This window comes from Urocitellus parryii, chromosome 3 (assembly GCF_045843805.1).
Source record: "Urocitellus parryii isolate mUroPar1 chromosome 3, mUroPar1.hap1, whole genome shotgun sequence".
NCBI classification, from domain to species: Eukaryota; Metazoa; Chordata; class Mammalia; order Rodentia; family Sciuridae; genus Urocitellus; species Urocitellus parryii.
In genome coordinates, this window is record NC_135533.1 from 163,699,103 (window position 1) to 163,716,297 (window position 17,195).

At 46.9% G+C, this 17,195-nt stretch overlaps 1 pseudogene; it reads right to left on the reverse strand.

Annotated features, from left to right (window-relative positions):
- The window catches only part of LOC113189182 (RNA-binding motif protein, X chromosome-like), a 55,113-nt pseudogene extending 38,424 nt beyond the window's left edge, over positions 1–16,689 (reverse strand).
- Between the last annotated feature and the right edge of the window lie 506 nt (positions 16,690–17,195).

The window sequence follows — 17,195 nt, forward strand, 5'->3', positions numbered from 1 at the left end:
CATCACTGATAGGGGATGTGCTGGCCCACTGCAGATTAGAAGGATGGATAAGGACACAAATGCTAAAGCCACTCTGCAGGGCCACCAGGGATTGACTGCAGCATCTTGGAGATGTCCCCTAACATCTCTGTGCCTACATTTCTATACCTATAATTCAGTGATAATAATAGTCAAGGTTGTGAGGGGATTTCATTGTATATATATTTATATAGACATACACATAAAATTAGTTTATAGATAATATGTAATTCTATGCAAAAATTAGATATGCACATGCATATTGATTGATTCATGAATTATATATGAGTTGAGCATCTATGCTATATCTATATACATATGCTATATGTCTCTCTATATATGCTATAGATCTCAACTGTATATCTTTAGATATACAGTTGAGCATTAGACTCAAAAACCTCAGATCCATAAATGCTCCAAAATCCAAAACTTTTGTAGCAGGGACATGATGTTGCAAAATGGAAAATTCCACACCTGACCTCATGGGACAGGTTGCAGCCCCAAACAGTCACACTAAAAATACTGCATGCTGTCACCTTCAGGCTATGCGTATAAGTTGTGCAGGAAACATGCACGAATTTGGTGTTCAACATCTTATTTTGCAAACATTCCAAAATCTGGAAAAAAAGAAATCCCTAAAACACTTCTGATCCCAAGCATTTAGGATAACTGATATTCAGCCCATGTATCACGTGGGACAATGAATGCTTGAATTTAGTAAGTGGCACAGACATTTGCTGTTGTTATCACTACTGCCAGGTTGCTCTCTGTATGAGAAATTTCTTCTTCAGGTGGAATAAGTTTGGCTTGTTGGCTTCCTGACTATTTATCCCTTCTCACAGCCCAGACTCGACTCAGACCAAGTCTCCTCTGCCTTCCCTGAGTGTACCCTTCAAATGTTCAAAGATAAGTTTCATGTTCCTCTGTTCTGGTTTAGATGTGAGCTGCAAGTTTGGGTGCACTTCAGAGTGACCTGCAGGCCTCTTAGCCTGTGCTCTGAGTTCAAATGCAGACTGTTTTAGGGAGAGTGTCCCCCAAACTCCTGTGTGAGACAATGCAGGAGTGCTCAGGGGTGAAATGGCTGGGTAGTGAGAGTTATAGCCTAATCAGTGGATGAATCCACTGATATGGATTAGCTGGGTGGTAACTGGGGTAGGCAGGGTGTGGCTGGAGGAGGTGGCTCACTGGGAGTGTGACTTTGGGGTTTATATTTTGTCCCTTGTGAGCAGAGAGCCCTCTCCCTCTCCCCCTCCCCCCTCCCCCTCCCCCTCCCTCTCTCTCTCCCTCTCCCTCTCCCTCCTTCCTGGTCACCATGTTCTAAGCTGCCTTCCTCCTCCAGGCCCTTCCACCAAGATGTTCTGCCTCACCCTGGGCCCAGAGCCATGGAGTCAACCAACCAAGGACTGAACCTCTGGAACCATGAGCCAAAATGAACTTTTCCTCCTCTAAGTTATTTTTGTCAGGTTTTTTAGACACAGTGACAAATAAAAAATAAAAAATTAAATTAAATTAAATTAAAAAGCCTGACTAAAGCACTTCCCCCAATAAATCCAGTCCCCAAGCCCATCTTTACTTGGATTCTATGGCTTGCCTTTCTTCCCCCTCTATTCTTTTTCCCACTAGAAACCAGGATGGGAATGTCATCTGGGATCCAGAATCTGTGTGCAATGCCAGCATCTGGCTGCAGGGGGTGTTACTGAGTCCTACCAAGAAGATACCGAGGTGAGGTCTTCTGTCAGCCAAGCTCTGCTGAAATCTCTGCCCAACCTCATCACAAAGGAATGTGGACCACGCTCTGTCCTCCCACATGTGACCTGATGAGCTCCCTTATTGAATTTTGGCTATGTGCTGGATCTGCTGCCTTAATCGTACAGAGAAAGGGAAGCTGACCTTGTGCCCTTGTTCAAAGGAAAGGTGATGGATACACCCTCCCAGTGGGAGCCCTGATTACATTTGAGGACAGCAGAAGCCGAAAATAGGGAAGAAAGTGCTTTATGGTATCATATGGAAGGATTCTTAATAATAATCGCCCCTGGGGGCTGGTGCTGTGACTCAGTGTGCCTGGCACATGAGGCTCTGAGTTCAATCCCCAGCATCAGGAGGAAAAAAAAAAGAAATCTCCTGGTTGACATTTCTTAGAGGACACCAATTTCTGCCTCCAATACAGAAATCCAGTCCTTTTTTTATTTTTTATTTTTTTTGGACTGGAGATTGAACCCAGGAGCACTTAACCACTGAGCCCCATCCCCAGTCCTGTTTATTTTTTATTTAGAGACAGGGCCTCGATTTTGCTGAGGCTGGCTTTGAACTTGTGATCCTTCTGCCTCAGCCTCCCAAGCTGCCGGGATACAGTTGTGCACCACCCACCGTACACAGCAAAGTCCCATCTTTTTTTACAGGTCTCTAAGCTTATTTCTTTTTTGAGGTTGAGCTTTCCATTAGTGAACACAGACAGTATCACCATTATGGTTAGAGGCTGGGAATTACGTATTCTGGATTATCTCAGATGACCGAGTTCATTTTGACTTAATTTATTATTTGACCATTGGAGCAATTTACACTTGCTAGCAAATCTTGACTGCATTTTACCCTTCGATTCAACTTATAAAATCTGTAAAGCCACTTACCACCTTCTCTCTGTTTTGGGGAGTCTAACTCGCTGTCCACTAGGTTAAGAGCGATGGTCTCTGAGACGCAGGATTACAGACCGTTTTAATTCCTTCTCTGGGGGAAATGGCAAGAAATCTAATGAGAACACAATTAAATATTATTTTTACACACTTTCTTTGATAAAGAACAAGAAGAGACAGTTTTCTTCATGTCCCCAGGCTCTCGGAGGGGGTGGAGGGCTTATTTTTCTGGCACTGCTATATGTGTGTTCTAGAATGTTTATAAAAGGATCAGAGAAAAGTCAACACAAAGAGAGAAGGACAAGGATAAAAAGAAATTATACGTGAGGAGCTACAAAGAATGGTTATGTAAGTGTCTCTGAAAAGTTTGAAGGTGACTTAAGCTGGGCCTGTGTGGTTACTTGACCAATTTAGGTTAAAACCACAAGTTAAAAAAAATTTTTTTTCCATACAAATGTATTTTATCACTCTACTGTCAACTGTATCTAAAAAGAACAAATTTTTAAAAACTAGACATGCGTGGTGACACCCTGTAATCCCTGTGGCTGGGGAGGCTGAGGCAGGAGGCTCATGAGTTCAAAGCCAGCCTCAGCAAAAGCGAGGGGCTAAGCAACTCAGGGAGACCCTGTCTCTAAATAAAATACAAAATAGGGCTGGGGAGGTGGCTCAGTGGTCGAGTGCCTCTGAGTTCAATCTCTGCTACCCCACCCCCTCAATAAAAAAAACTAATTTATTTGCATTGATTCATACTCTGTATAAAAATAGAATTGGTCCAAAGTATTGAAAGAAAGAAAAAAACAAGCAGTGTTCTTGTTCTGTCTCTTGCTCAGAATGTGAGCCCATCATACATTAAACTAAAACAGAATAATATAGAATTTTCAATCAGCATTTTGTTAGGAAATCAAGGGAAGGCGGTGAGTGGGCGATGGGTGAGTAGATATTAAGAACAAACATCTCCCCTGCTGGGTTGCGTGGATCGTCTGTGGGTCTGTGCCCATCCCCAGCATCTCTGTGGCAGAGAAGTGGTGCTCTGCCTTGGCTGTGTGACATTCTGTGACAAACGCCTCAATGCTGTGACACATCTCAGGGAAAATGTCGCCGTAGAAGGGCAGTCTGTGGGGGCCAGGCAATATGCCGTCCGAGGCGCTGCTTGGTGGTTGAGGGATTTGTCAGAACACAAACGCTGGCTTTATTGATCTAAGGACCTGGTGCGCCAGACATCAGGGAGATTCTGAGCAAGAATGGGGATATGACATGGGGCGCTCAGATGACAAGGGAAAACTAGGGCAGCCGTCTGTGTGCGGGCAGTGGAGTCCATGTGCGTGTGGCCAGCCATAGATCTGCCCGTGATTGGCAGTGGTTAATAAAGGGTGCTCCGCAGAACACACCTAATGCATCCACTAATATCCTCCCTAAAAGGTTTTCCTGCTAAATGGCAAATTGCTTCTGCGCAGGCAAAATGCTTCATTTAAGGTTCCTAATTGGAAAACACTTTATCAACCTAATGATGGTGAGGACGCTGATTATTAGCAATGCCTGCCTTAAAGACTCAAGGCCCATTTGCATCTGGCTCAGAGTTAGGAGGGAATGGAAAAATGAGGATTCTCTCAAGATAGGCATCTGAAGTTCCTTCCCGCCCTGTGTTAATGGCCCTCCTGGAGTTCAGCCTGGGATAAAGTGAGTGGAGAAAGAGTAACCCCGGGTCTGGACGTGGACACTGCATCCTGCTGCACAGGGACCCAGAGCATGGTAGCTTTCTCTCCTGGGCAAACCAGCCACCTGCCAGGTGCCCGCCACAGCCCTGCCTAGAGCCCCGGGGAGTTCCAAACCAGAAGTGGAGCATTTTTTTTTTTTTTTTTTGTACTGGAGATTGAACCCAGGATCACCTGACCTCTGAGCCCCATCCCCAGCCCTATTTTCTATTTTATTTAGAGACAGGGTCTCACTGAGTTGCTTAGGGCCTCACTCAGTTGCTGAGGCTGGCTTTGAACTTGCGATCCTCCTGCCTCAGCCTCCTGAGCCGCTGGGATGACAGGCGTGAGACACTGCGCCTGGCCTTTTCCTGTTGTTTTTTTTTTTTTTTTGGTTTGTTTGTTTCTTTTGTTTGTTTTTGCTTTTTGCTAGCCACGTGTGAAAAACAAAACCCAAAGCAAGGTGAATCAGGTTCAGGATGCCCAAGAAACAGAAGAATAAAGTGAGATGCAGAATCAGAAAAAGAGGACCCAACCTTGCTCCATCCAAGGTTCCAGGAGGCAGAGATACTTCCCATGAAACCCAGCCCCTTAGGGTTCCCTCCATTATCCCTGCAGGGGAGGGAGGAAGGGCTGAGGAGGGACCAAAGGGAGACCTGGGACCTGAGTCAGTGAGCTGATGACCTCGCCTTCTCTCCTGGGCTCTGAACGTATGTATTCAGCCTTATTTTCTAAAAGACAAGAGCGACTTTCATGCTTCCCGTTGCAACTGTCACAGTCACGTCAACAGGAGAACCATGGTGCCCTTGGACCCCAGGCTCAGCGACCCTTCCTGTGTGTCCCCACCGCAGCCCCAGCCCTGCTGGCCCTGACCTCCTGGTCCCCAGGAGACTGGAGGCAGGCAGATGAGCTAAGTGTCCCTTGCACAGTTGTTCAGCAAAAAAAAAAAAAAAAAGCCGGTCACAGCAGTGTGTCGGGCCGTGCCTGCCAGGGTTCAGGCCCTGAGCCCCAGAACCTGCAGGTGTGTTTGGGAGTGAGCTGCAGGACTTGGTGACTGAAATCAGGGGGAAGAGGAGAGGGGGCAGCGGTGGCTCTGGGAGGTGCTGTTCTGAGGTTGGGCTGCAGAGTGGATGGAGGGGCCTTGGGGAGCAGAGCAGGTCTGAAGGTCATCCTCAAGGACATCCATCACAGTGCCTGGCGGGAAGCCCTTGGGGGTTACTGGGGGTGGGGGGGCAGGCCGTTCGCTTTGCTCTTCAATTTTCTTCCCTGGTGACAGGCTGTCAGCTGTCGGTTCAGGACTGTCCCCTCGCCTGCTTCTGGAAGCCCTGAGCAGGGAGGATGCTAGAAACCTATGTCCAGCAGCGGGCCAAAGGCCCACGGAGTGGCCCAAGGGGTCAGACCTTGTGAGGCACAGAGCTCTGGCCAGATGGGTCAGGTCTTCAGAGACCCCCACGTGGAAAGTGGGGAAGGCTTTGGTGGCTATTTAGAATAGCAAGTGTGGGGGTCCGCAGTTCCTCTTCCCATCCGGTGGTTCTGAAGCATGGAGGTGGGGCATAATAAAGTAATAGCTGCTGTGTACCAGGCACTTGGTATTCGTCAGGTTCTATTCCAAGCTCTTGGAGTGAGGCACCTGAACCTGGCACGGAAGCCCGTGCACTGGGTGGTGCCCATTTCATAGACAGGAAATCAGAGGCACAGAGACAACGTTCCCAAGGCCACACAGTGGCCATAAGCAGTAGGGCTGGGTGCAATCATGAACCATCTGACCCCAGAGACTGTTCTTCTCTGTGTTTTGTGTTTTGGGGAGGGGAGGTACCAGGGATTGAATCCAGGGGCACCCGACCCCTGAGCCCCATCCCCAGCCCTATTTTGTATTTTATTTAGAGACAGGGTCTCACTGAGTTGTTTGGGGCCTCGCTGTTGCTGAGGCTGGCTTTGAACTTACGCTCCTCCTGCCTCAGCCTCCCGAGCCCCTGGGGTGACAGGTGTGCGCCGTCACGCCCTGTGAGACTGTGTTCTTAACACCTTGCTCTGTTGCTCCATGAAGGGGGACCATGGGTGGTGGCAGCGAAGGCGTGATCCCTCTGGGTATAAATAACTGAACAGGGTCCAGAACTCACCGGCAGCTTGTCTTGGGCAGCCTTTCTGACAGGAAGGTTGTCTTGGTGAGTGATACCACCGGCTCACCTGCCCACCCTCCCTTCCTTTGACTTCACAGCCGGCACGGGTTGACCAGGTGAGGCCATCGGGAGTCCTCTGGCTTGACTAATAATGCAGAAGAGCCCAGGGACGGAGTGGAGTTGAAAACCTGGGGGTGCAGGCGGCCAGTGGTACAGTGACACAGTGACAGCAGGAACCCAGCTCCCCGCCGAGGCCCATCCCCATCTGCGCTCTGCCCTGAGTCTTCCCTGTCTACTGTTACGCACCTGTGGGCAGCCGAGCATGCAGCAGGGCCTTTTCAGTGTTTCTTTTTTTTTAATTTTTAAAGTTTGTTCTTTTTGGATATCCATGGCAGTAAAGTGCACTTTGACCTATCTCACACACATGGAGTCTAACTCCCCATTCTCGTGGTTGGACATGACTTGGAGTTTCCCTGGTCGTGTGCTCACATACGAACAGAGGAAAGTTCTGTCCCATTCCCTCCACTGTCTTTCCTGTTCCAGTTCCACCCCTCCTTTCCCTTCATTCCCCTTTGTCTCATCCAATGAACTTCCATTCTTTCCCTCCCCTCCTTATTGTGTGTTAGCATCCACATATCAGAGAGAGCCTTCGGCATTTGGTTTTTTGGGACTGCCTTATTTCACTAAATACGATAGTCTCCAATTCTGTCCATTTACTGAAATATGCCATAATTTCATTCTTTTGTGGCTGAGTAACACTCCATTGTATATCTACACCACATTTTCTTTATCCATCCATCTGTTGAAGGGCATCTAGTTGGTTCCATAGCTTTGCTATTGTGAATGGGGCTGCTATGAACATTGATGTGGCTGTGTCCCTGTTGTATGCTGATTTTAAATCCTTTGGGTATAGACCAAGGAGTGGGAGAGCTGGGTCAAAGGGTGGTTCCATTCCTAGTTTTCTGAGGAATCTCCACACTGCTTTCTAGAGTGGTTGCACCGATTTTCTAGTCCCACCAGCAACATGGGAGCATACCTTTTCCCCACATCCTCGCCGACACTGATTGTTGCCTATATTCTTGACGATTGCCATTCTGGCTGAAGTGAGATGGAATCTCAGGGTGGTTTTAATTAGGCTTCTGCTCCAAAGACTTAATCATCACATCAGCAAATACCAACTCCTGAGCCCCATTAATTACACTCTTCGCACTCCTCTTATAGCTGTCTGCAGTATACGAGTCACTTTTTTTGCCCTATAAGAAAACCACGTTTTTTTAGCATTCGTCCGTATTAATGAAAATAACCCTTTATTAATTAACTCAATTGAATGCCTCACAATTGGCAGAATTTTTGCCGGTTTCGTTATCTCCAAAACATCCCTCCCGAGTTTTTGCCATGGTCACAGAACTCAGCCTGCTGACCTTTAACCTCAGAACCAAATGCTACCCTTATTGCCTCTAAATGTTCAAATCTCCACCTCACCCCCACACTCAAACCTATCTGTAAGTCTGTATTCACATCCGCTCGGAGACCTAATTTGACTAAAAACAAAACAAAACAAAACAAAAAAAACAAAAAAAAACAGCCCCCAAATCTATTTTCCATAATCAATAATACCTTCAAACCATCCCCTCTAATCAAAAAAGACTAATTACCCTGAACTCCTTACCATGCCTACTACCTCTAATTTTAGCCTTGACACCTGTTGCTGAATCTCCATGAGTAATTTCAGCAACAAAGGAAATGCAAAGACCAACGGCTGTCTCGACCAAGCAAGCCCTGTAGCATGCAGCCACCCCTGAAGAAGTTTCCAGAATCAGGCCAAGTTCCTCACCCTGCAGTGCAGCCCCATCCTCTGAATTCTTGAATTCAAGAACAGTTTCCCATTGCATCATACATAACCATGAACGTAATTATCAACAATGACAGAGCGTCTCAGAATCTCAAATCATCATATCTGATGAGCCTCCCCAGTTCATTCGTTGAAGCCCGAACCCCCGGTACCTCAGAATGAGACTGTATTTGTGGATAGGGCCTTTATTTTATTTTATTTATTCTTTTTTTTTTGGTGCTCAGGATTGAGCCCAGGATGCTTTACCACTGAGCTACATCCCCTGTCCTTTTTATTTTTGAGACAGGATCTCACTAAATTGCTAAGGGTCTCCCTAAGTTACTGAGGCTGGGCCTCGAACTTGTAGTCCTCCTGCCTCAGCCTCCTGAGTCACTGGGATTACACGCAGGCACCATGGTGCCCAGCTAGAGACGACCTCTAAAGAGGAATTTAAGGTGAAGTAAGGTCAGAGGGTTGGACCTTAATCCAATCCACTTGGCATCTACATAAGAGGAGATTAGAACCCAGACACATTCAGAAGACCATGGGAACCTTCTAGAAGCCAAGGAGAGAGGCTTCCCACTTGACACTACGGAGACTTTAATCTTGGACTCTGTCTCCAGAGGTGTGGGAAAATGAATTCTTATGATGCCTACTGCCCAGGGCTTTGCTCTGGCCCCTGGAACTGTCTCAAACACGTTGACCAAAGAGGTTCATACGTGAAACCTTGAGTAGACACACCTGTAAACAGCCCCTTTCCCTGGGTTTTCCCCCTAAAAAAGCTTAGGTTTGTTGAGGGAATTATGTTAGAGGGAAAGAAGTTGAGTTTCTTATGGGGGAGGAAGTCAGAGGTGCCAAAGAGAGTGGAGAAGATTCTGCAAGACCAGAGGGGCTGGGAGGCTGATCCCCCACAGGGGACCTGCTGACTGCGTGCCCCGTAGTGACAGGGGAAGCCCCCAGACCACTGAGGTCAAGATTCAAAAGCAGATTTCTTGGGGGGGGTGCTGGGGATTGAACTCAGGGGCACTCAACCACTGAGCCCCATCCCCAGCCCTATTTTGTATTTTAGAGACAGGGTCTCACTGAGTTGCTGAGGGCCTCATTAAGTGGCTGAGGCTGGCTTTGAACCCGCGATCCTCCTGCCTCAGCCTCCCAAGCCGCTGGGATCACAGGTGTGGGCCACTATGCTGGCCAAAGAGAGCTATTTTACAGTTTGACTGTTGCTATTCATTCTCAAAGTGATGACACCATTTTGACACCCGCCAGAACAGAATGGTACCTGGGCCTGAAGTGAACACATCCATCATACCTTGGAAAGGCCCTGGGCACACCGCTGCAGGCAGTGGCCACAGCCCTGTCCAGCATCACCCCTTCCTTCCCTGGTGATAGACACAGCCTGACTATGAAGAATACCTTTGCCGCTCAGTGTACATGGTCCTGGGGAAATGGCAGGGGGCACCTTGTCAAGTTGCTCCACATGGATTCTCTCTCCCACTCTTCAGTCTTGTGATAAAAAGACTGATTCTATGGTCAAAATATATATGAAAAAAATTTTCAATATCTTGAGCCGTTAGAAAAATGCAAATAAATACCACACTGAGATTCTACCTCACTCCTGTCAGAATGGCAGCTATCAAGAACATAAGAAACAATAAGCGTTGGCAAGGATGTGGGGAAAAGGTACACTCATACACTGCTGGTGGGACTGCACATGGGTGCAACCACTCTGGAAAGCAGTATGGAGATTCCTCAGAAAACTAGGAATGGAACCACCATTTGACCCAGCTATCCCACTCCTCAGTTTATACCCAAAGGACTTAAAATCAGCATACTACAGTGGTGCAGCCACATCGACGTTTATAGCAGCTCAATTCACAACAGCTAAGCTATGGAACCAACCTAGGTGCCCTTCAACAGATGAATGGATAAAGAAAACGTGGCCTATATCCACAGTGGAATATTGCTCAGCCATAAAGAAGAATGAGATTATGGCATTTGCCAGTAAATGGATGGACCTGGAGACTCTCATGCTAAGTGAAATAAGCCAGTCCCAAAACAACCAAATGCTGAATGTTCTCTCTGATTTGTAGATGCTAACGCAAAACAAGGGAGGTGGGGGATGGGAATAATAGAAATCCTTTGGATTAGACAATGTGAAACAAAAAGAAGTCAGGCGGGTGGGAACAGGGAAGAGAGTAGAACTAATTGCTCATGACTTTCCTCTCCTTTATTGAATGCATGACCAGGGTAACTCACATCATGCACAATCACAAGAGTGGGACCCTAAATAGAATAAGTTAGACTCTATGGATGTCTAACTTGCCCACACACATTCCACTGTCATGGATAACTACAAAGAACAAACAAACAAAAAAGGACCGATTCTAGAATTCCCTCATCCCGTTTTGGCTTCCTGAAGCAGTTGGCCAGATTGCAGAAGTCCCTCACAGATCCCTGTGTGGGTTCACTTGCTTCCTGTGCTGGGCCACCTCTTCCTTGAATCTGATTTCATTTTGCTTCAGTTGACCCAAGTCCATTTCTGTGGCTTCCCACCGTAGCGTCCCCGTTACTGCAATGACTGTAGATCAGGCCTGCAGGGCCACTCTTGGGGATGCACCGGGCTGTTGTTGATGGAGTTTGAACCACACCTCCCTTCATAGGTGGGTTGCTCTGCAAATTTAAAATGTGTGGATTGGAAAGGCAGCTCAATATATAAATCCATTCTTTTGCAGTGTTGTAGCTAATAACTATTTGCTAAGGTCCTGCAAATTTCCTCTCTGTTTTCTTCTAGGATGTTTATCATGTTATATTTTAGTGGGATGAGAGGTAGGGATACAGATTTGCTTTCTTGCATATGGAGATCCAATTGCATGACCATTTTTAATTTTATTCACTATTTTAGATGGACACAATACCTTTATTTTATCTATGTATTTTTATGTGGTGCTGAGGATGGAACCCAGTGCCTCCCACGTGCTAGGCAAGTGCTCTGCCACTGAGCCCCAGCCCCAGCCCTTATTTTTTTACTGTTTTTTTTTTTTTTTTTTTTTTTACAGTGCTGGGATTGAAGCCGGGGTCCAGCATCATTTCTGCCTTTGTTCAAAGCCGATTTCTGGACTCTGTAGCCAGCTCCATTAACCAGTGGGTCTGTTGCTACACCAATACCAGCCTGTGTTGATCACGGTAGTTTTACAATAATAATGTCATAGCGGGAGGTAAGTGTATAAAGTCGTACCCTTCCAATCCCACCCCTAAGTTTTCTAGTATGGAAGTTTGAAGAATAAAGCTTTTGTCATATTGTTGTTGTGGGGGCACGTGGCTCGGAAAACACACCAAGTCCCAGATTTGTCCAAATTGAAGAGTCTATTTAGCCAGCTGGCCGGGACTGCTCACTACAGGACCAAGTGGTCTCTGCAGGAAACAGCCCCAAGCCTGCGCATTTGAGGATACTTAAAGGCAAAAACCTTGATGTGGCTGCAAGCCAGCAGGTGCAGAAGCTGGACCAGGCAGTTAGCGAGACAATGCGATGGGCACATTGGTATTGCCCAGGGGACTTTCTAGGTTGGCATAGAGCAAGCAAGCAGAAGGGAAGGCGGTCAAAATGACCCTAGTTGAGTACAGATTAGAGAATGGTTACTAAGGTCTGGACAATCCATCTCTGACAAGGTACATTGCCCCCCAAAAAATGGAAACCAAAGAGAACAATTTTACATTGCATAAGAATTGCTATTTTGTGTTGCCAACTATGTCATGCCAGGTAACTATTGATGGGTACAGAGGCAGGGCTTTCCCATGGGAGAAGCATTTCTTAGGTGATATGGAGTCTCAGGGTAAAATGTTTAGTCATGGCCCAGATAGCCTGGCCCATAACACTGTCACAACAAAGAAAGTTAGTAATAATTCCCAAATATTATTTACTCTATACTGCATCTTCAAATGCCTCTAATGTCTCTAAAATATTTATGCTATTGTTTGAAAATTATGAAAAAAATTATAGGTCTTGGCTGACCACACTTGTACACGCCTGTCATCCCAGCAGCTCAGGAGGCTGAGGCAGGAGGATCCCAAGTTCAAAGCCAGCCTCAGCAACTTAGCGAGGCCCTAAGTGACTCAGCAAGACCCTGTCTCTAAATGAAGTGTAAAAAGGGCTGGGGACATGGCTCAGGGGTTAAGCACCCCTGGGTTCAATCCCTGGTACCCAAAACTAAATAAATAAATAAACTTGCCTGGACTTGTCTGGCTATTTCTGAGTGTTTCAAAAGGCCTATCTATGCTCACTGAGAAGAAACACAAGGTGTTTATAGACTTGTGGCAGGAAAGCAACAAAAGCCACCAGAGACATTAGGACATTTTTTATTCTAGTACTTCACCAACGAGGAGGAGGAAGCAGGGAATTTTGCAAGGTTCAAGAAGTAGTTGTTTGGGGCCGGGGTTGTGGCTCAATGGTAGAGGCTCACCTAGCATGCATGAGGCTCGGGATTGCAGCCTCAACACCACATAAATGTAAAATAAGAATATTGTGTCCACCTAAAACTTGAGAATAAATATTTTTTAAAAAAGTAGTTGTCAACAATATGGAGAAAACATTTTTTTCTTCTTTTTATAAAAGCTAAAAAAAAAAGGAAGAAATAAGTCAGAGAGAAAAGAACAATATATGAATTTGCACTTACATGAAGGAGGCTTTTTTGAACCTTTTTTATTATGGCAAAATAGGCATAATGAAATTTTGGCACTTTATTTATTTATTTTGGTACCAGGGATTGAGCCCAGGGGTGCTTGACCACTGAGCTACATCTCCAGCCCCTTTTTATATTTTATTTAGAGACGGGCTCTCACTGAATGGCTGAGGCTGGCTTTGAACTCATGATCCTCCTGCCTCAGCCTCCAGAGCCGCTGGAATGACAGGGTTGGGCCAGCCACACTCACAATTTCACACTTTAAGGTTTTTCTGTTTTCCTTGAAAATAGGGTTTGGCTCTGCAGCCCCGGCTGGTCCCCAACTCCTAGGCTGATGCAACCTTCCCTACTTCAGCCTCCCAAGGAGCCGGGACAGCAGGTGCGTGCCACCACCTGAAATGTTTTTAAGTGCCATTCAGTGGCCTTAATCGCACTCACCATGTTGGGCAACCCTCCCTTCCGTCTATTTCCAACACATGCCATTGCTCTCATCAGGGGCTCTGTGCCCACAAAGCGCCAAGCCCTCGCTCCCTGCCCCTGGCTCCTGGGCACCCTGTTCTATTTTCTGTCCTTCTCATTCGCCTACAGAATGAAGGACTCCTGTGGACCAGGGCGGGTAACCTGGAGCTGGAGCCTGCTGACAGGCGGCTGGCCCACCAGGCCTGCATTCCCCAGGCCAGCAAGAGCCCGAGAGCCAGCCATGAGAGCCAGGCTCCCAGCCATGCCTCCCGCAGCTGCCTCTGGCAGTGATTTGGGGGACTGATGGGGGTCTGGAGACCCGTAGGCCGAGGGCCACACAGCCTTGGGGCTGCCACAGAAATGGAGTCAGAGATTCAGGAGATGCTGTAGGGACCGTGGAGGGAGGGGGCTGTCACCTGACCTGGCAGGATCACCTTGGGGATAACGGGAGGGTGGATGACAGATGTTTGCCGTCTGGGTGAGCTGGGTGATTAATTTTTAAATCACATTTCTAAATTGGGTTTCTATAAAAAGTAGCAGAAGTGGTGTTTTATTGACAGAGTACAGAAGGGAAAGGTCAGGATGGGAATGATGTTCTTTTAGGGGGGGAAAAATACCCAAGGCAAACAGCAAAGCAATTCACAGGGCTGCTAGATGTCTCGTTGGTGTGACGTGACGTGGCCTTTTCTTAGAAAGGGAAAGAGGAAGTCAAGCCTGCAGCAGCCATCGATGGAGAGGGACAGAAGTTGGGGTGCAGGGGGGTGAATTGATCCTACCTGGAAGTTTGTTTGTTTATGGGTACCAGGGATTGAACTCAGGGGCACTTAACCACTGAGCCCCATCCCCAGCTCTTTCCTATATTTTATTTAGAGACAGGGTCTCCCTGAGTTGCTTAGCCCCTCGATTTTGCTGAGGCTGGCTTTGAACTCACAATCCTTCTGCCTCAGCCTCCCCAGCGATTGGGATGACAGGCATGCACCACTACGCCCAGCTGGATGTTTAATTTTGTGTGGCGGAGTGTGTTGTCCATGTTTGATATTAGTAAGATATGACTAGCAACATGGAGATCCAGACGTTTTGAATTCAAATCCTACTGTTTTGCGTATGAGCTGTGTGGCCTTGGTGGATACTTAACCTCTCTTAAGCTCAAAGCCAGCCTCAGCAACTTAACAGGGTCCTAAGTGACTCAGCAACTTAGGGAGAGGGAAAAATACAAGTCAAACAGCACAGCTGAACTTATAATAATTATAGTCCTTTGGTTTAACTGTGTCCTGTGAAATTTCATCTGTGGGAAACTTCATCCCCAAATTCATAAATTGATGCTGTCTGGAGGTGGGGCCTTGGAGAGATAATTAGTGTTAGATACAGTCAGAAGTATGGTGTCCCCTGATGGCATTTGTGGTTTTATAAAGGAGGACAGGAGAGCTGAGCATATCTACCCTCTCACCATGTGACGATGCCATTTGCCATCTTATGATGTGGCAGAGGGTCCTCCCCAGAGGCAGGCACCTTGATACTAGACTTCCCAGCCTAGAAATGTGAGAAAGAGATTTTTCTTCTTTATAAATCTCCCAGTCTGTGGTATTTTGTTATAGCAACATAAAAAGAGTCTAAACAAAGTATTTCTCTCCTAGGTTTGTCATATGGAATAAATGGCTTCTTAGGCCTGGGACTTTTAACAAGTACCTGGTACATGCTTAGTACTATACACAAGTTTGATGCCATTATCATTATTCTTAGGCTAGTTTAAGAAATAAAGCAAAAGAAAGGTTTCCCTGCAAGCTGGAACAAGTCAATTTACCAAGGAAATCAGAAATGAGGAAGTCCCAAAGTCTTAGAGGTAGCCGTGGTTCAAATGTGTGTTTTCTGTGTTTTGACTTGAATCAAGAATACTGGCTTATTGCTTAAACTAATGAAAAGTGTTATCTTCAAAATAACTAACTGGGCCAGGCACTGTGACACATGCCTATAATCCCAATGACTTGAGAGGCTGATACAGGAAGATTGCAAGTTCTAGGCCATCCTCAGCAAATTAGCGAGGCCCTAAGCAACTCAGTGAGACCCTGTCTCTGAATAAAATACAAAATAGGGCTGGGGATGGGGCTCAGTGGTTAAGCACCCCTGGGTTCAGTCCCTGGTACCAAAAACCAAGCAAACAAAACCTCAGCTTGAGGCTGGGATTGTGGCTCAGTGGTAGAGTGCTTGCCTAGCACGGGTGGGACCCGGGTTCGATTCTCAGCACCACATAAAAATAAAGGCATTGGGCTGGGGATGTGGCTCAAGCGGTCTTGCGCTCACCTGGCATGCGTGCGGCCCGGGTTCGATCCTCAGCATCACATACAAACAAAGATGTTGTGTCCACCAAAATCTAAAAAATAAATATTAAAAAAAAATAATAAAGGCATTGTGTTGTGTCCATCTACAAAAAAAAAAAAATTCTCTCTCCCTCCCCCCCCAAAAAAAACCTTGACTAATCCCACCTAATTGGTATTATCCTAACTTTTAAGAATTCGTTGACTTGGAATTTCTCTAAGGAAGTTTTAGATTTGTTTGTCTTGATGGCCAAGGTCTACATCTCCAACTTTTTTTTTTTTGCCCAGCACTTATCGATTTGAACACACAATAGGCCTTAATCAATATGTGGTTGACTCATCTATGAAAGGAAGCAGTGATTTGTGTGTTTGGGGAGGTGGTCCTTGTGTTAGGTTTTCATGGATATGACTAAAAGGAGAACAACATAGAGGAGGGTGAACTAAAGTCCCCAAGGGCAGCCCCGGTGACCTAACCCTGCATCCAGCTCTACCTGCCCACAGGTGCCACTCATTATCAATGCATTCAAATTAAAGCTAACCCTAAAGTGACCATCCACTTCTGAGCATTCCCGCATGGTCCCACCCAGGAGGTTTTGGGGACACCTCCTACGTATCCACACCATAACAGTCTTGAACATCAGGGTTTAAAATTAGGATCTTTTGCTTCACTTGGAACTAGATTAACAGTGGGAGGCGGGGGGGGGGGGGGGATGGTGTGTGACTCTATTTGGTTTTACATGACTTGATTCTTTCCTATCTTTTTTTCTCCTGAGATATTTAGAAAACGCCCAGAATGGCTGTTTCATGCCAAGTGCATCCCTCCGGAGTGCTCCCCGCACCTTTTGCAAGGGCTGCCCGCGGCCATGCCCACCAGGCCTGCAAGTCCCTGTCGCCAGGCGGACCTGGGAGCAGGATCCTGGTCCCAGCGGCGCTGCTGCCCTCTGCTGGCCATCATTCGGTACTGCACCCGCCCCGCTGTGCCCTTTGCAGAGAAGGAGCAGCGGGTGGACAGGCCAAGTCCCAGCGGGGTTCCGAACGGCTGCCACCCTAAGCCTCCAACCCAGCCGCCACGAGCCCTCCGCGAGCCCTGCTCGAGAACATTCGAAATGAAACGGGTCTAAATGGCATGGATGAGGCAGTCCACCTGGTTCCGACCTGCCCCTGGCCTACGGCAGGGGTCTAATTGCTCAATGCCTTCGCCTCCTCTGTCTTGGATGGTTGAATCCGCTGCTGGTCGATGCAGTGCAATTTCAGTGTGTTGGAGAAATCTTCTTCAAGACAATCTTTTTAAAATTTAATTGCAATTTATGTGCTTTCTGTTCCAGCAGACTGGTAGATCAATGTGACCAAAATACTTTTTTTTTTTTTTGGTACCAGGGATGGAACCCAGGGGTGCTCAACCACTGAGCCCCATCCCCAGCCCTATTTTGCATTTTAGTTAGAGACAGGGTCTCACTG